General features: G+C 37.3%; 1 pseudogene; it reads left to right on the forward strand.

Annotated features, from left to right (window-relative positions):
* The first annotated feature begins 1,809 nt into the window (after positions 1-1,809).
* The window catches only part of LOC109053303, a 36,796-nt pseudogene continuing 18,723 nt past the window's right edge, over positions 1,810-19,882 (forward strand).

Genomic DNA, 19,882 nt, shown 5'->3' on the forward strand with positions numbered 1-19,882 from the left:
ATGCAAATGTTATTTGTCATGTACCCAATTTCACGAGATCCCAATGTCAGTATTTCCTCTATCAAATTGGGAGAGAGAGAGAGAGAGAGAGAGAGAGAGAGAGAGAGCGCTTGGCTGTAGTGAGGCGAGGGTACCATGCGGCTCTGCATTGCATTAGTGCTGGGATTTTCACACAGCTGTTCTCGCAGTCATATTGCGCTGATTCGAGACGCGGGAAAACCTCAGGGAGCATGAGACCCATCCGAGTGGATTCTGCGTCCGATTCAGCCTCGTGTCGGAGCGAAATCTAAACAGCTTCGCTGTTCTCCTGCTGCAAGGTGACGCAGCGCCGCGTATCAGGTGGAGTGACGACAACTGCGGCACCAGAGCGAGTCCGACCGACCGAGCGGCGGATAACGGTCCTCTCAGAGGAAACCCGGGCGCGGCGCTGATATGTGTCACCGTTCACGATGACAGCGAGCCGAAAGTCCAGCAAACTGCAGCTTCGGCGGTCAATCAGCGAGCAGCTGCGCGACTCCACCTCGAAAGCCTGGGATTTACTCTGGAGAAACATACGAGAGAAGCGACTGGCAGGTCAGTGACAGGACACGAATCAACTTTTATAAATAAACAATGCATTGTATATTTAATGATAAACCTACTACCATGCGGGCCTCGGGAAGATCAAGTTTTTAGGTCATGGTCATATTTTGTCCTTGTGACTGAGATGGATTTTAATAAACTTGCATGTGATGAATGCTTGTGCGGTCTATAAATAATTAAAATCTACTTTGACATTGCGCTCCGCCGGGTCTGTTGTGCGCGTGAAGCCGCGGTTGCGCTGTAATGTCATTAGCTGATGCCTGCTGCCTCTCAACTCGATTAAATGCGCTGCATTCCTCCACAAAAACTAATCAGGACACTCGAACCACGTCACGTTTTTCCACCTATTTTAAATATTCTTCACACTCTCAAAAGTAGTATGTTGTGGCGTATTATGTTTTTTCAGTGCATTTCAGGAATTTAAATTTTTCTGTTTGTTCTCCCATCGTGATAGTATAGTACAGATGAATATGTTGGTAGTATAATACAGTTCTCAACAATTTTAACATTTGTATAGTAGCAGTAAATTATAGTTTTCATACATGCTCAAAAACTAATTCTGTCTCGTTTTACATGTTATTGCCCTCCAGAGTCTTTCATCAGATTTATCAATGCTGGAAATTTCAGTCTTTAAGATAGTTATTTTTTACCTGAGCTTTAAGTTAAACAGTGTTAAGAGAATAATGTTATAACAGTTTGTTCAGGATGTTGGTTAACACAGGTAAAAATGCTGAAAATATAGCAAAATACAGTATTTCAGAAAAAAAAGCTGAATTAAAACTGAACTTGAGATCCAGCAACCATGCAGTTTTGTTGTATTGAAAAGAGCAGCTTTGACACTTTGTTCCACATTAAAGAAGTCATCTGAGTTTTGAGCATCCTGAGGATAGCGATATTGAGATCTGAGACTGAGACTGAGTTTAACTCTTTGCAGGTTAAAAGCAAATTATTTATGAAAGATGTAATTGTTGGATTGTGAATGACATGAATGAGTGATTTCTTTTAAACACCTTTTTCTTTGCTTATAATAGTCATGCAGCATTTATAGGTAGCCTACCTTTTTTTTGGTGGGGGGGGGGGTGCATTTAAAATCCACTTGGTTCAAAAGTTTGAGGGGGCATGTGAATAGTATATTATAGTATTTTACTGACCTATATTGAGCTTGAGAATGTTTCTATGGATGCCATGGGGTATAATGTAATTCTAGTAGAATTGAGTCCATTATAACATGAATGGCAGGGCTTTGCTTACTCCTGTGTGGCTTTAAGTGAGGAAATGACAGGAAAAGTTCATTTAAAAGCAATCTGGACTCATTGAGTGCTGTACAGACACTCCTCTCTTTCCTTCAACCCACTAACCTCATTCTTCTCTTTTTAACCCAGGGATTAATTTCTGCTCCAGCACTCAGACCTTTTATCCTTTGGGTAAACATCGCATATAAAGATGTATATATTAAAATCACAGTGTTTTGTAGCTGTGTGGATTTTAGGGGATACTGAACTTGTCGACTCTCGTTACTGACAAAACATGTGGGATTACTTTAAGCAGTGTCTCCCCAATTTAGACCATGAACAACTCACCTCTGGTTGACCTGCGCTGGATTTAGCTCATAAGTGAATGCCCGTAATGACATGGGTTTGTTGTCATGGATCAAGTTCATGTTTAGGTAATTTTGGCACAGCCCTTATGTGGGTGGATGTCTTAGCTGGACTGAATTCTGTATTGGTTTATGCAGACTGAAGGTAGTCCTCAGCTGAACTGAGTGAATTATGAATTTGACTTTTTCAAAACTAATTGCATTCCATGACCACCAGATGGCAGTCATTGTCAGGTTCTCCTCATTAAGCTTCAACAGCATCTTTCTACACTTGTTCATGCATGTTTCATACATTAAAGGTGGGGAAACCTATACATTGCTAGCATACAACAGAAATGTGGCAGTTTTTTTATTTGATTTTTCACAGTTCAGTAGAAGTGTTTGGCCAAGTCTGGAATGTTGGTTTGTTCAAGCTCCACGTGATGCTGTGTTTCGTCTTCGTGTGGAGTTCACAAGAACAAGGTCTTTTCTGAGCCCTCAGCAATTTACAGAGCTCCTTAAAGATGGCCAACACCACTAATTTTCTATTCGTTTCAATAACAAGTTCTATCATGGCCAATCACCCAAGACCAACCAAATATGAGCCGTCCCGGTGGCCAAAAATCTTGGTTTCTTGACTTCAACCTTACTTTTGAGAACAGTTATCATGCTTACGACAACAATATATAGTGTTTCTTTCTGTTTGCTGTGCATATTATTCTAGACAATTTTGATTTGAAATATTTAGCAGATGTCACTGAGATCTCTGAGGATATTGCTGTTGTTTCTGACAGCTGTAAAATCTCTCTCCTTCCCACTGCAATTCACTTTTAAGATTTTTTTTATAGCATATGGTATGTTGGATGGTGTTTTTTTTCCCCAGGTGCAACATTCTTTTCTCTTTTTTTTTTGGCTGATACTTCCACATACAAATACATACCCAGACTGTACTTGAGAAACACACTCTAAAATCACTCTGAAGCAGGTTTTTGGCTGAAGTTCAGTTGGCTGCACAGTGCTTTCTATCCTCCCAACCCTATTGGCTTCTCTCGCAGTCACACGACCATTAAGTGGGTGATGCAGATGAAAGTGTGCTCTCCGATCAGAACTGACTTCATGCTTAGGTGTGTTTGGGTCTGTGTATTTGTCAGTGTTCAGTGAGTATATGACAAAAGGACCACACTTTATAGTATATTTCAGGGCGTGTTTGACTCTGTGTGTGAACATTAAGGGAGTGATACTGTAAGTTAGACGAAGTGCTTTTTAGTGCCTCTGTACCTGTGGACAGTTGATAAGATGGACACAATGCTGACTGACCTCTCAGATGAGTCCATGGACAGCGAGTGTTTGGGAAGCATGACTCCAGTGACTCAAGATATATACCTCAGACTGGACAGCCACCACAGGCGTTCTGGACTACGCCTAGCCCGTATCATTGCTAGGCAACAGCTGCTGAAGAAGATATCCCAAGGTATGAGAAGTGCTTTGGGTAACAGTTTGGACTAATCTTTCTTAGCCTCTACATTTTTATTTCTATATATATCAGCAGTGTATTGTAAATTTGTCTCAGATGTTTCTCTCTTAAAATTCATTAGGAGCAATAAAATGAGAAGAAGAATATAAAGTCATAAATTGAGTTGAAGAACATAGCCCAGATAGTTTAAATTTGGATAAATATGATAAAAATGTGAGTTCATATTGAAATCCGTGACACTTGATTGCAAACTTTCGTGTATTACCAAAACTGAGCACAGTTTGAGATGTTGTTGAGATTTCTGATTATGTTTTTTAGGAGAAAAATCTGTTTTAGAAAGTATCCCTTTGCTCTCCATTTATTGTCATTGCTGTCTTGTAAAAGAACTGAGATATTAAAGTGATTCCATATATAACGTTTTTGAAATGTCAGTGAACTTTATGATACCTTCAAGCTAGACATGATGCAGAGACATTATTAAGTGTTACAAAAGATGGGCCTGATTTATTTTTTGGTCTTGTTTGCGTAAATATGAAGCACTGTTTTTAGCTTTGACGTGCTAACAGTCTACAAGACCAAGTTAACTTGTGTTTTCTAGATGTAAAGAGTTTTTTGTTTCTGGCACTAGAGAACAGCCTGTCCAAATCCAAAGTATTATCCACAAGTCAACAGCATTATTAATGAATAACCCTTTAATACTTCAAGTTAGGGTTGAGCTTATAGACGATGCCATCAAATTGCAGGCATCAGGGAGCTGTTATTATGCCTGGCATTAAAACTGCTTTTGAATGCACGTACATGTTTGTCAGTGGTGCTCAGGATCTGCAAATCATTCACCATCATCCTCAGTCATTTCCCCTAACTCTGTTTATGTGTTAAGTTAAATTTTATGTACTGTAATGTAACAGTCAACCGTTAGCAATCGTTATTTGTATTCCGTTTGTTTTTCCGTGCCTTTCTAAATACAGATTCATGCTTTGGGCACACCCCATAACCCCCCACCTTCTATGTCAGTGTCCATCGCAATGTTTCACTGTACACATCGTCCAGTGTGTATATTGTAGACATTGCCCAACCCTACTTAAAGCATATGATAGCGAATCACATTTGTTGTTTCAAGAGATTAACGCCAGTGTGTTGCGTTCTTGGAGGTCTAGCTAGGTGGTTTGTTTTGGTTTGTCTGAAGAAGTATTACTGAGAGGCATAGATAAAAGTACAAATATGATTTGTTAAATATGTTTGTAATAATACTACTGATGTTTAGCTTTGCTTTGACAGTGAAATGCTTTAGAAATGCAGTGTGTGGCAGCTTTGGTTGGATCTGCTCATGCACACACACACACACACACACACACACACACACACACACACACACACACTTTCTCTCTCTTTCATGGCAGCAGGAATGTTTGGACTGCCTGCCGGTTATTCTGTCATTCGGCTCGTGGAGGTCTGGACGGCTGGAGATCTCTTGTGAAATTAAAGGCTTGTCCAGTCATGACTATGGCATTTGGACGCATATCATGCTGAAGGATATATTCACCTCTATCTGCGGAGACAAAATCATTCATTTAAAATGATATCCCACACTTAGTCGTGGTTTCAGGTGTGTGATAGTTAGGTTATTGGTTGTTAATTAATTCATTAATTTGACATTTATTTTATTTCTTAAATGGTGAGACCCAAAAGTGGAAATTCAGTTCTTAAGAGGTAGATTCTCTCTGACTTTGTCTTAAATCTTAACCTGACATTCTTCTACCTGACTGCAGGCTAAGTGTTAGCAGCTGTAAGAGTCGAGTCCAAGAATACCCCATTCCATCAAAAACTGGGCCTTGTGCCTGTCATCAGCAGCACTTTAATAAAGCAGGTCTGCAACTTTGAAATGGTTTGAGCTAAATGTGGACTGAAGGCAGTGCCATAATAAGATTGAAATATGAGCAACTTAATTGTGTGTCTTGCACTGCACTTTCTTCAGTGCATCATAAATATGTTTTTGGAGGGGTCTTTTGTCAGGTAGAGGTCAATTTCAATTCTCATTCTCAAGCTCTCTATTTGATTTGAATCAGATTTACAAGCTCTTGATTTGAATTCATTTGAATTTAAATCACAAGCTCTTGATATTATTCCACTTGACAAGCTTTCAATTTAATTTGATTCCACTTCACAAGCTCTCTATTTGATTTCAGTTCACATGCTGTCTATTTGATTTGAATCTGATTTGGTTCCGGTTCTCATTGACTCTATTCTTATTCATCAGCTCTCAATTTGATTTGATTTGGGTATATTTTAGTTAGAATGTTAAATTTGTTCTCTCTAATTATGCTATGGAATATACAGAGCAGTGTTTCAGTCATTAAAAGAACCAGCTCAAAAGAGGTCTTCATTTTTAATTAATCAAAAAGGACCAGCACGTAAGCATCATCTCTCGATCAGTGCATTGTCTTTTTGTATTCATACAGAGCTGGAACAACAATAGGAGTAAACTGACAGATTTGTCATTTTTCATTGAATTGTTCATTTAATTTGTGGTTTGCTGCTGTGACAGTTATGTACAAGCCTGTACTTTCATATTATTTTTGTATCGGAAAGAAAAATACTTTTCTCCGCCCACGTACAGCATACCAGATTCCTGACTGCACATAGGAAATCTGCCAAATACATATTCAAATTCTACATCTATTTATTATACCACAATAGATATTCACCTCATTTGTTGACACAGTAAAAAATACTAGCAGATAATTTTTTAGAGTAATATAGATATGTTTGAAATGGGTAAAGATCAGTGCCCTTATCTAACTCTTGTTTCAGGGCAGATTCCTGGATGCTGAATATGTACGTTTGTCATATCATGAGCTGCTGTGGCATGTGTGCGGTTGCTCAACAGCAGTCAGAGCGGTAGGGTTGGGCTTCAGTCGGCCAGTGATTCAGTTCAGCCAACAGTCATCTCCTGTCCATATTCATCAAAACAATGGCACACTAAAGGCGGGAGCTATTGGTGTTATTTTTTGGAATAGCATACAATGGTCGAGAGAATCGTGCTAGTTTGAACTAGATTTGAATGGAATTTCCTGAAGGTATTGCAATAAGTTGCAAGCCAGCATTTGTAGTAAAATGATCCAAAGAAGGAGAAGAAAGTCAGAGGAATGGGTTCCAGAGAGAATGGACCCATGCCATTATGACATCATTGGACTGTACAACATTATCACTGATAAATAGATTTTGAATGCTGAATGTTCTATTAATGCAAGTCAAAGGCGATTTTAAAACTTGAATCATACATTTCTTAAAGTGTGTATTTTATCATAAAGCAAAGTCCCTCCCTTTAGAGAAGCTACTGTGACCAATACAGAAGATGTCATAGTCTGAGACAGCGAAGATATGTTATTGCAAATATCATTGTTACTTGTTCATCATTGTGTCAGTGTTTTATTTGCAAGAACAACATAGTGACGAAACGTGGTCTGTTTGTCCTTTAAGGGCTACTGTATAAACATGGTGGCGACTTCCATGTAAGGGGACCCGTGGTGTTTGTAGATATAAATAGCTCATTCTAAGTTAATAAAAACATAAAGGCTCGTTAGGTCTTTATACACCTCTGAAAACATAGTTATATATTATATTGCATTTCTATCAATAGATGCTCCTAAATATTACACACTGCACCTTTAAAAGAGGTATGGTCATACATGTGAATCACAGAGAAGATTGTTTATTAAGGCTAGGATCAGTATAAGTATTACCCAAACTGTTTGAACTAACCCATGAGTATTATAATCTGACACATAACTTGTTCTTACTATTGGTTAAACAGAAACAACTGATAACAACATAATATTCCCCCTCCCCAAAAAATATTAAAAATAAATATCCCCCCAAAAATCCCATAATCTTACATTTAAGGAGGGACCCTAGCCATATCTAGAGACCAGAATATCATAGAGACATGAAAGCCTTAAAATTTTGACTTGGGTCAGTTAGCAACGCCCATTTCTTTGTAATTGCCTCGTAACGAAACAACACCCTAGTAACCACATAACACATATAATAAATACAGCATGGCATCTAGTAACGTGACACACATTTTGCATCGCTCACAATTTTTTCACAAATGCATAAAATCTATCAACTGAAAATTTAGCAGTTGTCCAATAAAAAGTAGCCTGCTGTTTAATAGATTGTTATTATTTCGGTTCTGACTGCTGATTCTCTCATGCCATATGATTCCTGCATTCCTCTGTCTGCCACTGCTGTCTTTACACACACAAAAAAAAACAGCCTCACACACACACACACACACACACACACACACACACACACACACACACACACACACACACACACACACACACACACACACAGCCTCACATGTGCAGCCTTGTCGTGTTCCCAGGAGGGAATGTGTGAGGACTCTGGGGAGTGTGCCCAGAGCCCTTTATCCCACACTTAACCCTCTGATCTCTCTCTCTCTCTCTCTCTCTCTCTCTGTCAGAGTGCATGTTGGGAGTGGGAAGGGTTTGTGTTTGAGAGCGGTTTGCTGTTGTGTGCTTTTTCTATTATTTTCTTTTTTCTGTATGTGTTTTTTCTTTTTAGTTGATTTTTATAGTTTATTGTGTGTAAAGATTAATATAGGGTTCAGTTTTAAGAAAAAAAAAAAAAGAAAAACCTTACAAAAGCCAAGAAATTTAACAAATACCCTAAAACACAGCACTGAGAAGTGAACACACAACCGCACAACACACACAGCAGTGAGAAGTGAACACACCCCCGGAGCAGTGGGCAGCTATATCCAGCGCCCAGGGAGCAACTGGGGGTTCAGTGCCACTTCAGCCATGAGTATTGACAGTGGAAGAGAGCGCTGTCGAACTCTCTAACCAATAGGCCACAGCTGCCCTTTTGTTGGATTTTGTTGGATTTGTCAGATCCCTATAAAGTGATGATGATTTTTACTCTGTGGAACAGACTAAAGGGAAAAAGGTAGAGATAGGGTTTTTATTCCCTGAAAAGGAAAAGTTTGTTGCTTCTGTAATGTGGGCACGTAAAACGTACAATCATACTGTGTTATCCCAACAGAAACGGTATAGACTTAAGAAGTACATAACGACTATAAGACAAGATAGAAAGAATGTGAATGAAAGAAGAATTCGAGGTAAAGCTAAATAGACATTATGGCTTTATGTATGTGTCTGTGTATCTTTTTTCTTCTTTCCTGCTTTTCTTTCTACTCTTTCTTTTTCATGGATTATCTTAAAATAGGTTCTCTAAATGTAAATGGTTTGAGGGATAGGAAAAAGCAGGCTTTAGTTTCAGAATACTTTAATATTAGGAATATTGCAGTAGGTTTTCTTCAAGAAACCCATAGTAATATGAGTAATTATTAATAATGATTTTTGTTGAAAGAAGAAAAAGTTTTAAGTCATGGCTCTAATGTTAGCAATCTAATTACTAGCGAGACTATTTAATTCAAATTTGAAAGCAAAAATTGTAACTAGATATGATATAGAACCTGGAAGATTATAGTAAGAGCTGAAATACATAAAACTAATAATCCAATTAATAATATGTATGCTCTTAATGGGGGAACAGAAAGGGTTCTTTTATTTGAGAAATTAGGTTGTGTTTTAAAAACTCTTAATTTAGGAGATGTAATTATAATGGCAGGAGACTGGAATTGCACTTTGAATTTTAACATTGATAGAAATGCTGAAGAACCTCACCATAAATCAGCATGTGTATTATCTAATATGGTTAAAATTTTTAATCTTGAAGATATTTGGAGAATAAAAACCCCATTGCTTAATACACTTGGGTAAAAGTTACAGATGGTAGAGTACATGCTGCTAGATTGGATCGTTTTTATATTTCTTGTGATTCAAGAAACAGAGCGGGTAATGTTAATATTATTCCAAATATCATTTCAGATCACAAAATGATAACAATGGACTTTGTCATTTTGAAAGAAAGTAAAAGGAATTTGAATTGGTATTTTAATAATAAACTTTTACAAGACAATGTTTTTTGTGAGAATTTTAAATTGTTTTGGGAAATATGGCGAATGCAAATAGGGAATTATTGTGATATTAAACAATGGTGGGACATTGGAAAAGTGCAAATTAGAGTTTTCTGTCAGCAATATTCATCATATTCAAAAAGGACATTAAAGATCAGGATACAGGACTTGGAGAAGGAGATTTCTGACATAGAGGAGGAAATGATGTGGCGAGGAATGTACTTCAATTTGAAACTGCCCTTTCAGAGAAAAAGCTTCAGTTAAACAATTTATTGTATGATAAAGTTAAAGGTGCCCTTGTTAGGGCACGATTTATCCAAAATAAAGACACTGATGGACCTACAATTTTTTTTTTCAATTTAGAATGAAAGACTAATCAAGGAAAATTGATGGTTGGTTTAAAAAAAGATGGTGTTGTTACCTATGATTTTTATGAAATGAGAAGAATTGCTGTTGATTTCTATTCTGATTTATATGCAGCTAATGTCACGGATTCTAAATGTAAAGATGAATTATTTTCATGTCTTAAAAAGTTGACGCCTGAACTATTGTTGTCAAAAGACCTGGTACTTCGGTGCCAAGTCGGTACTAAAAAAACGTAAATGTTACGGTACCAGTTTTTTTTAAGTACCGGTAGTACCAAGTACCCGGTCAACCCGGTTCTTGGTGCGCTATCCGAAAGGTGCGCAGATGCGCTCTCTTCATAAAAGCACTGAGATGAGGTGACCTCAAAAGGAGAAAGCACACAAAACTAACAAAAAACTTTAAAGACAGACACCCAGATCAAATTAAAGAGTTCAAGCAGGTAAGTTTCACAGTTTTTCCCATACATTGGGAAATATCAAAACTGACCGCGACAAACAGATTTTACAAAAGGCTTTGACTTCGTTGAATAAACATGAGCTCTGCACGTGTCAGTCTAAACCTGGTGCGGGTGTTTTTATAACACTGTATTTCTGAAGAAAACCGACTGTCTTCAGAAAATTATGGATGTCATCTTGCCTGTAATGCCTGAGCAGCATTTGTGAACGCAGGCTCAGCGCTTATTTGATTACAGCCGTTACCAGGGAAACCTCTCTCTCTTGCGCGCTCTACAAGCACTTCCTACTGGCAGAGAATGAATTTGCATATGCCGCTGTGGGAAACACCGCTTCTGTTATGAATACTATGAAATATTTTAATTTGAATGTCGGATTGAAATGAGGGCTGTTATTAGAGTAGTTAATCGTTAGCATAAGCGCGGCTAACGCTAATATAATGAGCATTAGAATTAAGTTTCTTTATTAACTATTTAATGCTCCTATAACTTTTATTAGGGTAAAAAAAAAACTGGTTGACATGATGATATTTACTATTTTTACACACCAGGTGCTTTTTAATGAATTGTGAATCTAAAATATACATGTTAGAGAATGTACAAATGGTTAACATTGTTTGTGTCATATCGGTCAGAAAAGCAGTTCTGGGTTTTTTTTAGCTAACTTAGTTGTTATTCTTATCTTTAAAGCCCGGGTCACACTAAGCCGACAATTGTCCATTTGCCATCGTCGGGCCGACGGTGAGCGACGGTCGGGCTAGTTTGTTTGGTGTGTTCCACTCGTTGGCTCTCGTCAGGCTCACATCGGCAGCAGTTTGCCCGATTCAACATGTTGAACCATTAGGCCATTGGCGAGAGTGAGAGCTCTGATTGGATGTTCAGTTTAGCGAACGAGTAAGTGCCGAGAATTAAAGCAAAAGTGATTAAAACAAACATGTGAATGAAGGCGGTACAGACAGAAGGCTGTTTAAATGTTACGTGATCTTTCCCAATCATTCTAATAAGCGAAAGTTTTCAAAACAACATGAGCTGCTTAAAATAATTAACGTTATCAACTTTACTGATATTCAAAATGATAAGCAAGCGCTGCTTTGTTTACATTTTGTATATCTGCATTTATCTCGTATATCTTCAACAACAACGTCGGCATTCATCGCACACTAGTTCTTTGAAGTCGGCTTGGTGTGTCCCGGCCTTAAAATTCAAAATTCCTTTAAAATTAAATATGTACACAGTTTGGATTAAATGAAAGTATAGTCAAATTTTTAATTGCATGTTTTTGTGTTTTGCTTTGGTACCGAAATTGGTACCAAGAACCATGGATTTTCACTGGTATTGGTACCCAATTTTCAAGAAGTTACAAAAGCTGTAAAAGATTTATCATCACAGAAAGCTCCTGGTCTTGATGGTTTTCCATCTGAATTTTAGAAACATTTTTCGAATGTGATTGGAAAAGATTATTTTGAAATGCTTTTAAGTTCAGTATACACTGGGTCTTTACCTAAGAGTTGTAACAGGGCAGTATTGTTTTTGTTACCGAAGAAAGGTGATTTGTATTGTTTGAAGAATTGGAGACCTGTTGCATTAATGTGTATGGATTATAAAATCTTTTCTAAATGTATTGCTGATAGATTAAATAATTATATGAGTGCATTAATCATCAAGGAACAATCATATTGTGTAAAGGGCCGATGTATTAAGGATAATCTATTTTTAATGAGAGATATAATAGATTATGCTATGTATAAGGATAATGATCTGGGATTAATATCTCTCAATCAAGTAAAAGCGTTTGACAGAGTTGAGCATGCTTATTTGTTTGATTTACTTAAAGCTTTTGGTTTTTGGAGAGGTTTTATCTCATGGGTTAATTTATTGTATAATGAAGCTGAATGTATGGTTAAAATAGATGGAGGTTTAAGTGTTCCTATTAAAGTAAAAAGAGGAATAAGGCAAGGATGCCCTCTTTCAGGGCAACTGTATAGCCTTGTAATTGAACCATTACTGTATAAATTGAGAGAACAGTTGACTGGTTTTCATATTGAGGGGTCAAATATTTCAAATAATGTGAAATTATCCGCTTATGCTGATGACGTAACTGTAATAATAAGGAACAGTGAAGATATTAAAGTAGTTTTAGAGAATCTTAAATGTTATGGAAGAGCATCATCAGCAAAAATAAACTGGACAAAAAGTGAAGCCTTATGCTGTGGTTTAGAGAGATCTAATGTCCCACAGCTGCCTAATAATGTTACTTTTATTACTTTTGGATTTTATTTTATCACTATAATAATTATATATTGTTTTATATAGTATTATAGAGGGAGAGAGAGAGGGAGATTTGTTCTAGCACTCAACCAAATTTTGTCAGTGTGTGGGAACAGGCAGTCCGACAGGTTGCATCTCCAGCTGCGGGTGTGTGTGCGTATGATAGATGGTGCCCTGAAGGTAGCAGCACATGTTCATTTTCTCACATGCTCACGGGTGAGGAGGGGGACGGGGGGCTGAAGACTGTACATACTCCAGCTGTTTAGAGGACTGGAGGGGAGGGCGGAAGAGGGACTGGCACATACAGTAAGCGTTACAGTCAGGAGCTGAAGTGTAGAGAAAGAGAAACATACAGCTGAAGTCAGTGGCAAAGAGGAGCGGCTCTGGAACGGGCTCTTCTAAAAGACGGATAAATCACACTGAATGTTTAATGGGGAAACTCCACTATGGTTTTAAGATCTTACCCATAACCACAGCTGTCTACCGATGCCTAGAGGTACTAGAATATATATCTTCAAATTATTTTGAAGCCAAAATGGCTCATTTTTGAACTTTTGATATGAAGCATGTCCTTTTGTCATTTTAAAAAGCTTAAAATTAAAGTTAAAAATATATATATTTTTCTTCTAACAGTCAGTCATACTAAACTAAGTTAAACATTTGTTTTGTTTTGCCTAGTTGTTTTTTTTTTTTAACTCCGTTTTACTGTTCATTTCTTTTTTGAAGAAATCATACTCTTATATGTCAGTTATGTTTTATGCTTTAAGCATTGACTTTGTCTCTAATGTTTCACCTAAAATCACTTGGGTTTTATCCCAAGAGCAAAATCTGATACTTAAGCAAAAGTATCCATTTGCTCACCATCTGAACTCATTGCTGCCTTGGAGAAAAAAGTGAGATGTTTAAGGGCTTCCTTTGTGATTTTTCTTTCTTATGACTAAGTTTGAGAATGGAGGACATGGTCCATACTGAAGGAATTTCAGGGTCATGTTTAGTTAAACAAGAAACTTCCTTATGTTCCCAGTGGATGGATGTTAAATAACTTTAGCATGTGTGGGAAAATGGCACTGGTCCATAAGTATTTGTGTGTGTGTGTGTGTGTGTGTGTGTGTGTGTGTGTGTGTGTGTGTGTGTGTGTGTGTGTGTGTGTGTATTAAATCTGCATGCACTGATGAGCAATACAGGAACTGTCTGGAGAAAACCCATGGGATAGGTGTGCGTGTGTGTGTGTGTGTGTGTGTGTGTGTGTGTGTGTGTGTGTGTGTGTGTGTGTGTGTGTGTGTGTGTGTGTGTGTGTGTGTGTGTGTGTTGTGGTAGAAATAGCCTAGATGAAGAGTAGACAGAGGCTGAATGTTTGTGGGATAGTGTGTATTACAAAGCTCAAAAAGGATCATAGTTTTACTGCCTTGGTGGTCTGAGGGTCGAGTTCACACTGTTTAAGACACACACTCATAGACACCAAAGCGTACTGTAGATACGCAAACACAACTAGCTGCTCATTGACACAATTATTAGTTTCCATAGAGCAGCAGCTTTAGTTTTATTTTTTTTTTTTTTTTTTCAATATCGTGAGTGTTTTTTAATATCATGAATGTATAATTGAGGAATTGTCTACATCACATAATGGAAGTAAAATGTGTTGTAATTTATGTTGACTGTAAACTAAATGGCACTAGAGCTATTGGTTTAACTCTGTCTGGTGTGGATTATGATTGAACATTTCTACTATGAATCCATGAAATGTTTGTTAGTGTGAGAGTAATGTAAGTGTTTTTCCATATAGGCAGTCTGGACTGATGTCTGTGCTGTGGAGGTATGGTATCTCAGAGCTCTTAAGAGCACAGCATGACTGTTCTGCTAACACATGGCCTAATGGGATTGCTGTCAAACATTTATGATTCAGATACAGCTTTGAATGTGCCGTAAACTCCCATTCATGATACCATAACAAAGCTGAACAGTATCACAAAGATTGAGATTGCACACTTACATACTCTGTATGGTCTTTATATTTGTGTTTGAGCATTTAGGTTAAGGCAAGACACTACAAGCATATCTTATCATCCTTCAGACCAGTGAAAAAAACGTCCAGAATAGGCATATATGATTTCAGTTACACAACATGTCTTTAAAGGCTGTTTTCACTTCTTTCCAGTGAATTTTGACGGAGGCGTTTGTTCATATTTGACTTGATATATAAAAATGTTTATTCCTTATCACGATAAATTGCACACTTCATATATATATTAAGTATATATATATATATTTATATATGTATCCCATATAAGGGGCCCATATAAGCACATATGAAAAATATCTGACTTTTATAGTATGTGTACAGTGCAACAGCAAAGAGCTTTTTTTTTTTAAAAAATTGTAATTTACCGAAACGACCACATGGAAAGGTGAAAAAAACTCAAAAAAAAAACAATCTGCTACTGCATAAATCTACTACAGCTTTTTTCATTCAGGTAACTAAACACAGCTTTAGACATGTCTTTCAAAAAATCGTGAATGGAAACAACGTTAGGAAACTCCAAAGGCACCAGATAAAGAGAACCAAGAGCAACTGATATATTAGGGGCCCACGTGTACTGCACGATATGTAACTGCAATATCTTTACTTTGATAGTATCCATCAAAACTTGTACTAGTGAGACTGGTTATCCAGTCAGCAAAAGAGTTTTTTCTGGCCAAAAAAAAAATGACAATACATTTACCTCTTCAGAGACAGGACACATGGACAGAGCTTGTGAAAAACGAAACAACTGGAAAAAAAAAAAAAACAACGAGCTCTGCTTTCTGCAATCTCTGATGTAATCTACTTAAGTTACAGATTGAATCCATTCACTTACTGGAACTTAATGAAAACAGGAGTACTTAAAATGATCATGACAAATCAAGAAGCATAATCGTGAATGTGTGTGGAAACAATAGAAATGTGCTTCAGGCGTTAAATCTTTGTGCCATGTGCATAGTAAAATACAGTATTTTCTGATTTATTCATCAAGAGCACTCATGTATTATTATAACGGTCTCACGTGTGTTTATATATATATTTATATATATATTTCCCCTGGCTGTTGACAGTATTTTCTGATTTATTGAGTGATAAGAAGAGACCAAAATCATATAATCATAAACAACTTATTCATCTGTGGTGTCTTGCCTTAAAATAGAAAATACATTGGTAAGAGCAATGGGTTTGAATCCTGCTTGCAACATTTCACCATCATTTTATTTATTTTATTGATTTGTTTACTTGAATGATTCTAAATACTCTTTAAAGGTTCTGTATGTAATATTGACAGCAAGCATGATTAGTTGCTTCATAGTTATCATCCCTGGTATGAAAGGGCCCTAAGGTTACATGTTTTACTTGATTGATTTTGTTAGTAATAATAATAATAATAATATATTATGGATTTTTGAAAATTACCTTTGATGCAGTGTGTAATGTAGCTGTATGTGAATGTAAACAGTCTGCAAAGTTGTAAAGTGCATCATGAATAAAGTTATTGTATCTCAAAAGAAAGAGTAGATTCTGAACCACTGATACAAGTCATTTGTAATTCCAAAACCATTTCCGTGAAGTTCACACGTCACAAGCTAACATATTTGCATAATGCCCACCTACATTCTGCATGGACGTCCCCTGAAAACTTGAACCCCCTCCTCAAATGCTGTAGCTCGTTCGTGTGGATAATGTAATGTCGAGAAGACGCTGTGCTCTGCGCTGTGAAAGTATATTTGGTTTATTTTCACTTCCAAAGGATGAGGCTGTGAGGAATCAGTGGTTAAAATGAATCTTTACTCTGATACCACAGCAGTATAATCTCAACCTTTTGCTGTGTTCCCGTCATTTCACTGATGACTGCTTCTCCAATCTCTGTGAGTTCAATGTGGAATTCGTAAACTGGTTTTCTATGAAAGATGAGTCACTGCCCAGTATGTTCTGAACAGTTTGCTCCTCAGAATCATAACCTTTAAGTGTGATTAATAATTGTTGCTTAAATGTTCTGTCGATTGTGCAAAATATGTAGTTTTGTGTGTTGTTTATACACTCAGTGCAGCTGAAGGTCTCCTGCTAACTCATGTTATAGTTCTATTAATCAGCTGTGGGCCTGCTATTGTCTAGAAATGTGTCGATTAATATAGAATATCTGTCGTTCTTATTACTTGGAGTCCTGATAAAGGATGGAGCAATATGTTAATTTACAAAGTTACAAACTGCAGTGTTTTCTCAGACATATACCATTATTGTTTGGGTCCTTACTACCAAGCTGTGTGTCCAGCTTTACTACCAAGATGTGGGCCCGGTTCACTAACATAAGTGTAAAGCAACTTTTCCCCAAAAATACAGTGGATCACTATCGTTATTATAATAGGATGTATTATTGATAAGACATAATCCAGTAATGGTGATGGGCATTCGGTTTCCAACATGCACTGTATGCAGTGGTCCAATCACAACATACTGGGTCATCTGACCAATCAGAGCAGAGTAGCCTCATGCAAAGTAGAGGTTTGGAAAGATAAATCTTCGAACAAATTGTTTGAGAGTCGTTGAGAAATAAGGTCAAATTAAATGCATTTTATAAGAAAATGAAAGAGTTTTTTGACCTTGCATGTATGTAAACCTGTTGTTGGGGACTCCCAAAACCAAATTATAAACCTTTCAAACAGGGGTTCTTTAATAACTTTTTAAATACAGGATTATGATCAGTAGAATGCTACTGTAGTTTTATTAAATTGTGAAACTGATATCAACTGCAGAATTATAGTAGTTACAAATGTCACATTGGTCACCGTGTTTAACAAAACCTTCTGCTTCCAGTTTCTACCTTTTCACTTTCAGCACAAGAAAACAACAGTGTTTTGCAGCATAGTTTCTCAGTTCCTCTAAAAAGAAAATGCACAGGAAATGTTCTCATTGTTTCCTCCGAGTCTCCCTTTTTGACTTTGACTTTAAAGCAGGAATTAAACCAGAACTAAAGGAGCAAGTGGAGGAAGAAGGAAAAAACTGAAGAATGGCTTTGTGGGCTGAGGTGACTTCTAAGGACACAGGACCTGTGTTCTTGTATAATCAGAGGTCTTGCCTGCTCAATCAAAACAAGAATGCCTTTGATTGTGCCTCGCGCCCCGTGGCATCCAGGCTCTGCGTGGCATCCGTGCCTGCTGCTCTCTCTCATGGCGCACTGCCTGTTGTCACGTCGAGGTGATCAGGAATGCATGCGTCACGAGGGGCTGCGTGTCCTGACTGCTGGGATTAGATGCCATAGTAGCGTAACACTATGCAGAGGCAATGGCTTTGTTTGTTTGTGTGTGATTTTTTTTTTTTTTTTATCAGCATCTCTCTTAGGTTGTTTTTGTTTTGTAGTGTCTGACTTTGGCTGACTCATGTTCTGCATGCTGCTTTGCTTTAGGTTGTGTTGAAGTTTATTGTTTTGGTGATCTTTCGTGCTGGTTCAGTCCTTTGGTTGTTGGTGGGGGACATTAGATATTAATGGAATGTGTTAATTAAACTCATGACTTCACAGCAGTTCTTTATTCCCATGCCTTGGACTCAGGCCTACCCAGAATCCCCTCTGAGCTTTAGAAGGTCCCAGAGTCTCTTTAATGTTCTGCAAAACAAGCCCAGTGGTTGGGCTTCATTTGACCACTTCATTAGAAGTCGTTGTTACTACTGATCTGAGAACAGTGCAAGCTTCTTTTTTTTTTTTTTTTTTGGTAATATTGAAAGCGAGCAAGAAGTTGAGGCTAACCAATAGTAAGTATTTATATAAAACGGTCATGTTTTTCGGGTTGTTCATCAGCATAGCAGTGGTAGGAAAAACTATGTACCTGAATGAGGGGAAACATTTCTTATCAGTGTTGAAAACAGTTGTGCTGCTTAATATAGTTTTTTTTTTTTTTTTTGTAACAATGTAAAAGTCTTTACTGTCACTTTTGATTATTCGTACAAAATATAAGCATTCATTTTTTGATGTCAGCTGAAAAGAAAATTAATTTTTGGAGACACAAGAAATTATATTTTGATTTAAGATGACATTTTCAATAGTGTTTGTTCAATGATTAATTGTTCTAAATATTACAAGGGATATGTATTAAACATTTTGACTTCATGTTGACTTGATATAATCTACATTAATCTATGCAATATGGGATCATCACGATTCACTTTTTTTTCCTAGTAGATGTTTAAGACCATCACAAATGCATATAAAAACTCATGTAATGTCAATGATATATGCACGCTAATGCCCATGATTACACACCATTACACTTTAATTTCCTCCATTGCTTACATGGACCTGTCGTTTGATAATTGACTCCTTGTGTTATCTTAAAGCCCAAAGCTTTATTTAACTCTGTCAATAAAACAAACAAACAAACCATTAAAACACAACAAACATCCACAGTGGCGACATGAGGGGCTTTTCCTGGCTGTCACAGCATGCTTGGCTGCCCCCACTGAGTGCTGTTTCTTGATAGCAGTGTTTGCACCGTAAAAAGGCCCAATCTTGTCTTTCTCTAATTGCTTCCATGTGTGAGTATTATTCTGAATGCTACACATGCTGAACTAGTTTTGAACCCACTGGTTTTTGGTGGTAAGGTAACATACAAGGGATCGTATGTGTAACTTTAATTAGAGATGCTTTAAATGGTCAAGATGCAATTTTTCTACACCTGTATTGTAAGTTGTTGAATAGTAGTTGTTGTGTTACTTTACGTGGGCATTCATATGTTAATGTCCTCAAAGTTGTGACGTCATAACTGTACTGATTTCTGAATGAGCTGTTTTACAAATGAGCTAACGTTTACGTAGTATTACCTGTTCAAAGAGCAAGAACAGTCTTATTTTCCATAATGTGTCCCATTGGTGCATACTTTAGGGGAGCAGAGGAATTGACATTTATATGACACATAAGTGTGCTGTGAAGGGAATTTGTGTCTTTCAGACTTGGACTGGGTGTTTGTCAGTGGTATTATTGTAAATCTGTAATTCATACCCCTCAGGGGGAGAGCTAATCACTGGGGATTGTGCTGTAGACCAAAGTGTGAGGAATTTCTGTCCTGCTGCCAGGAATGGGCCAAACTGACAATGTCAGATCGGAAACAAAAAGAATAAAAAACACCAGAAAGGGATTTAGG

The sequence above is a fragment of the Cyprinus carpio genome, chromosome A10, assembly GCF_018340385.1.
Source record: "Cyprinus carpio isolate SPL01 chromosome A10, ASM1834038v1, whole genome shotgun sequence".
NCBI classification, from domain to species: domain Eukaryota; kingdom Metazoa; phylum Chordata; class Actinopteri; order Cypriniformes; family Cyprinidae; genus Cyprinus; species Cyprinus carpio.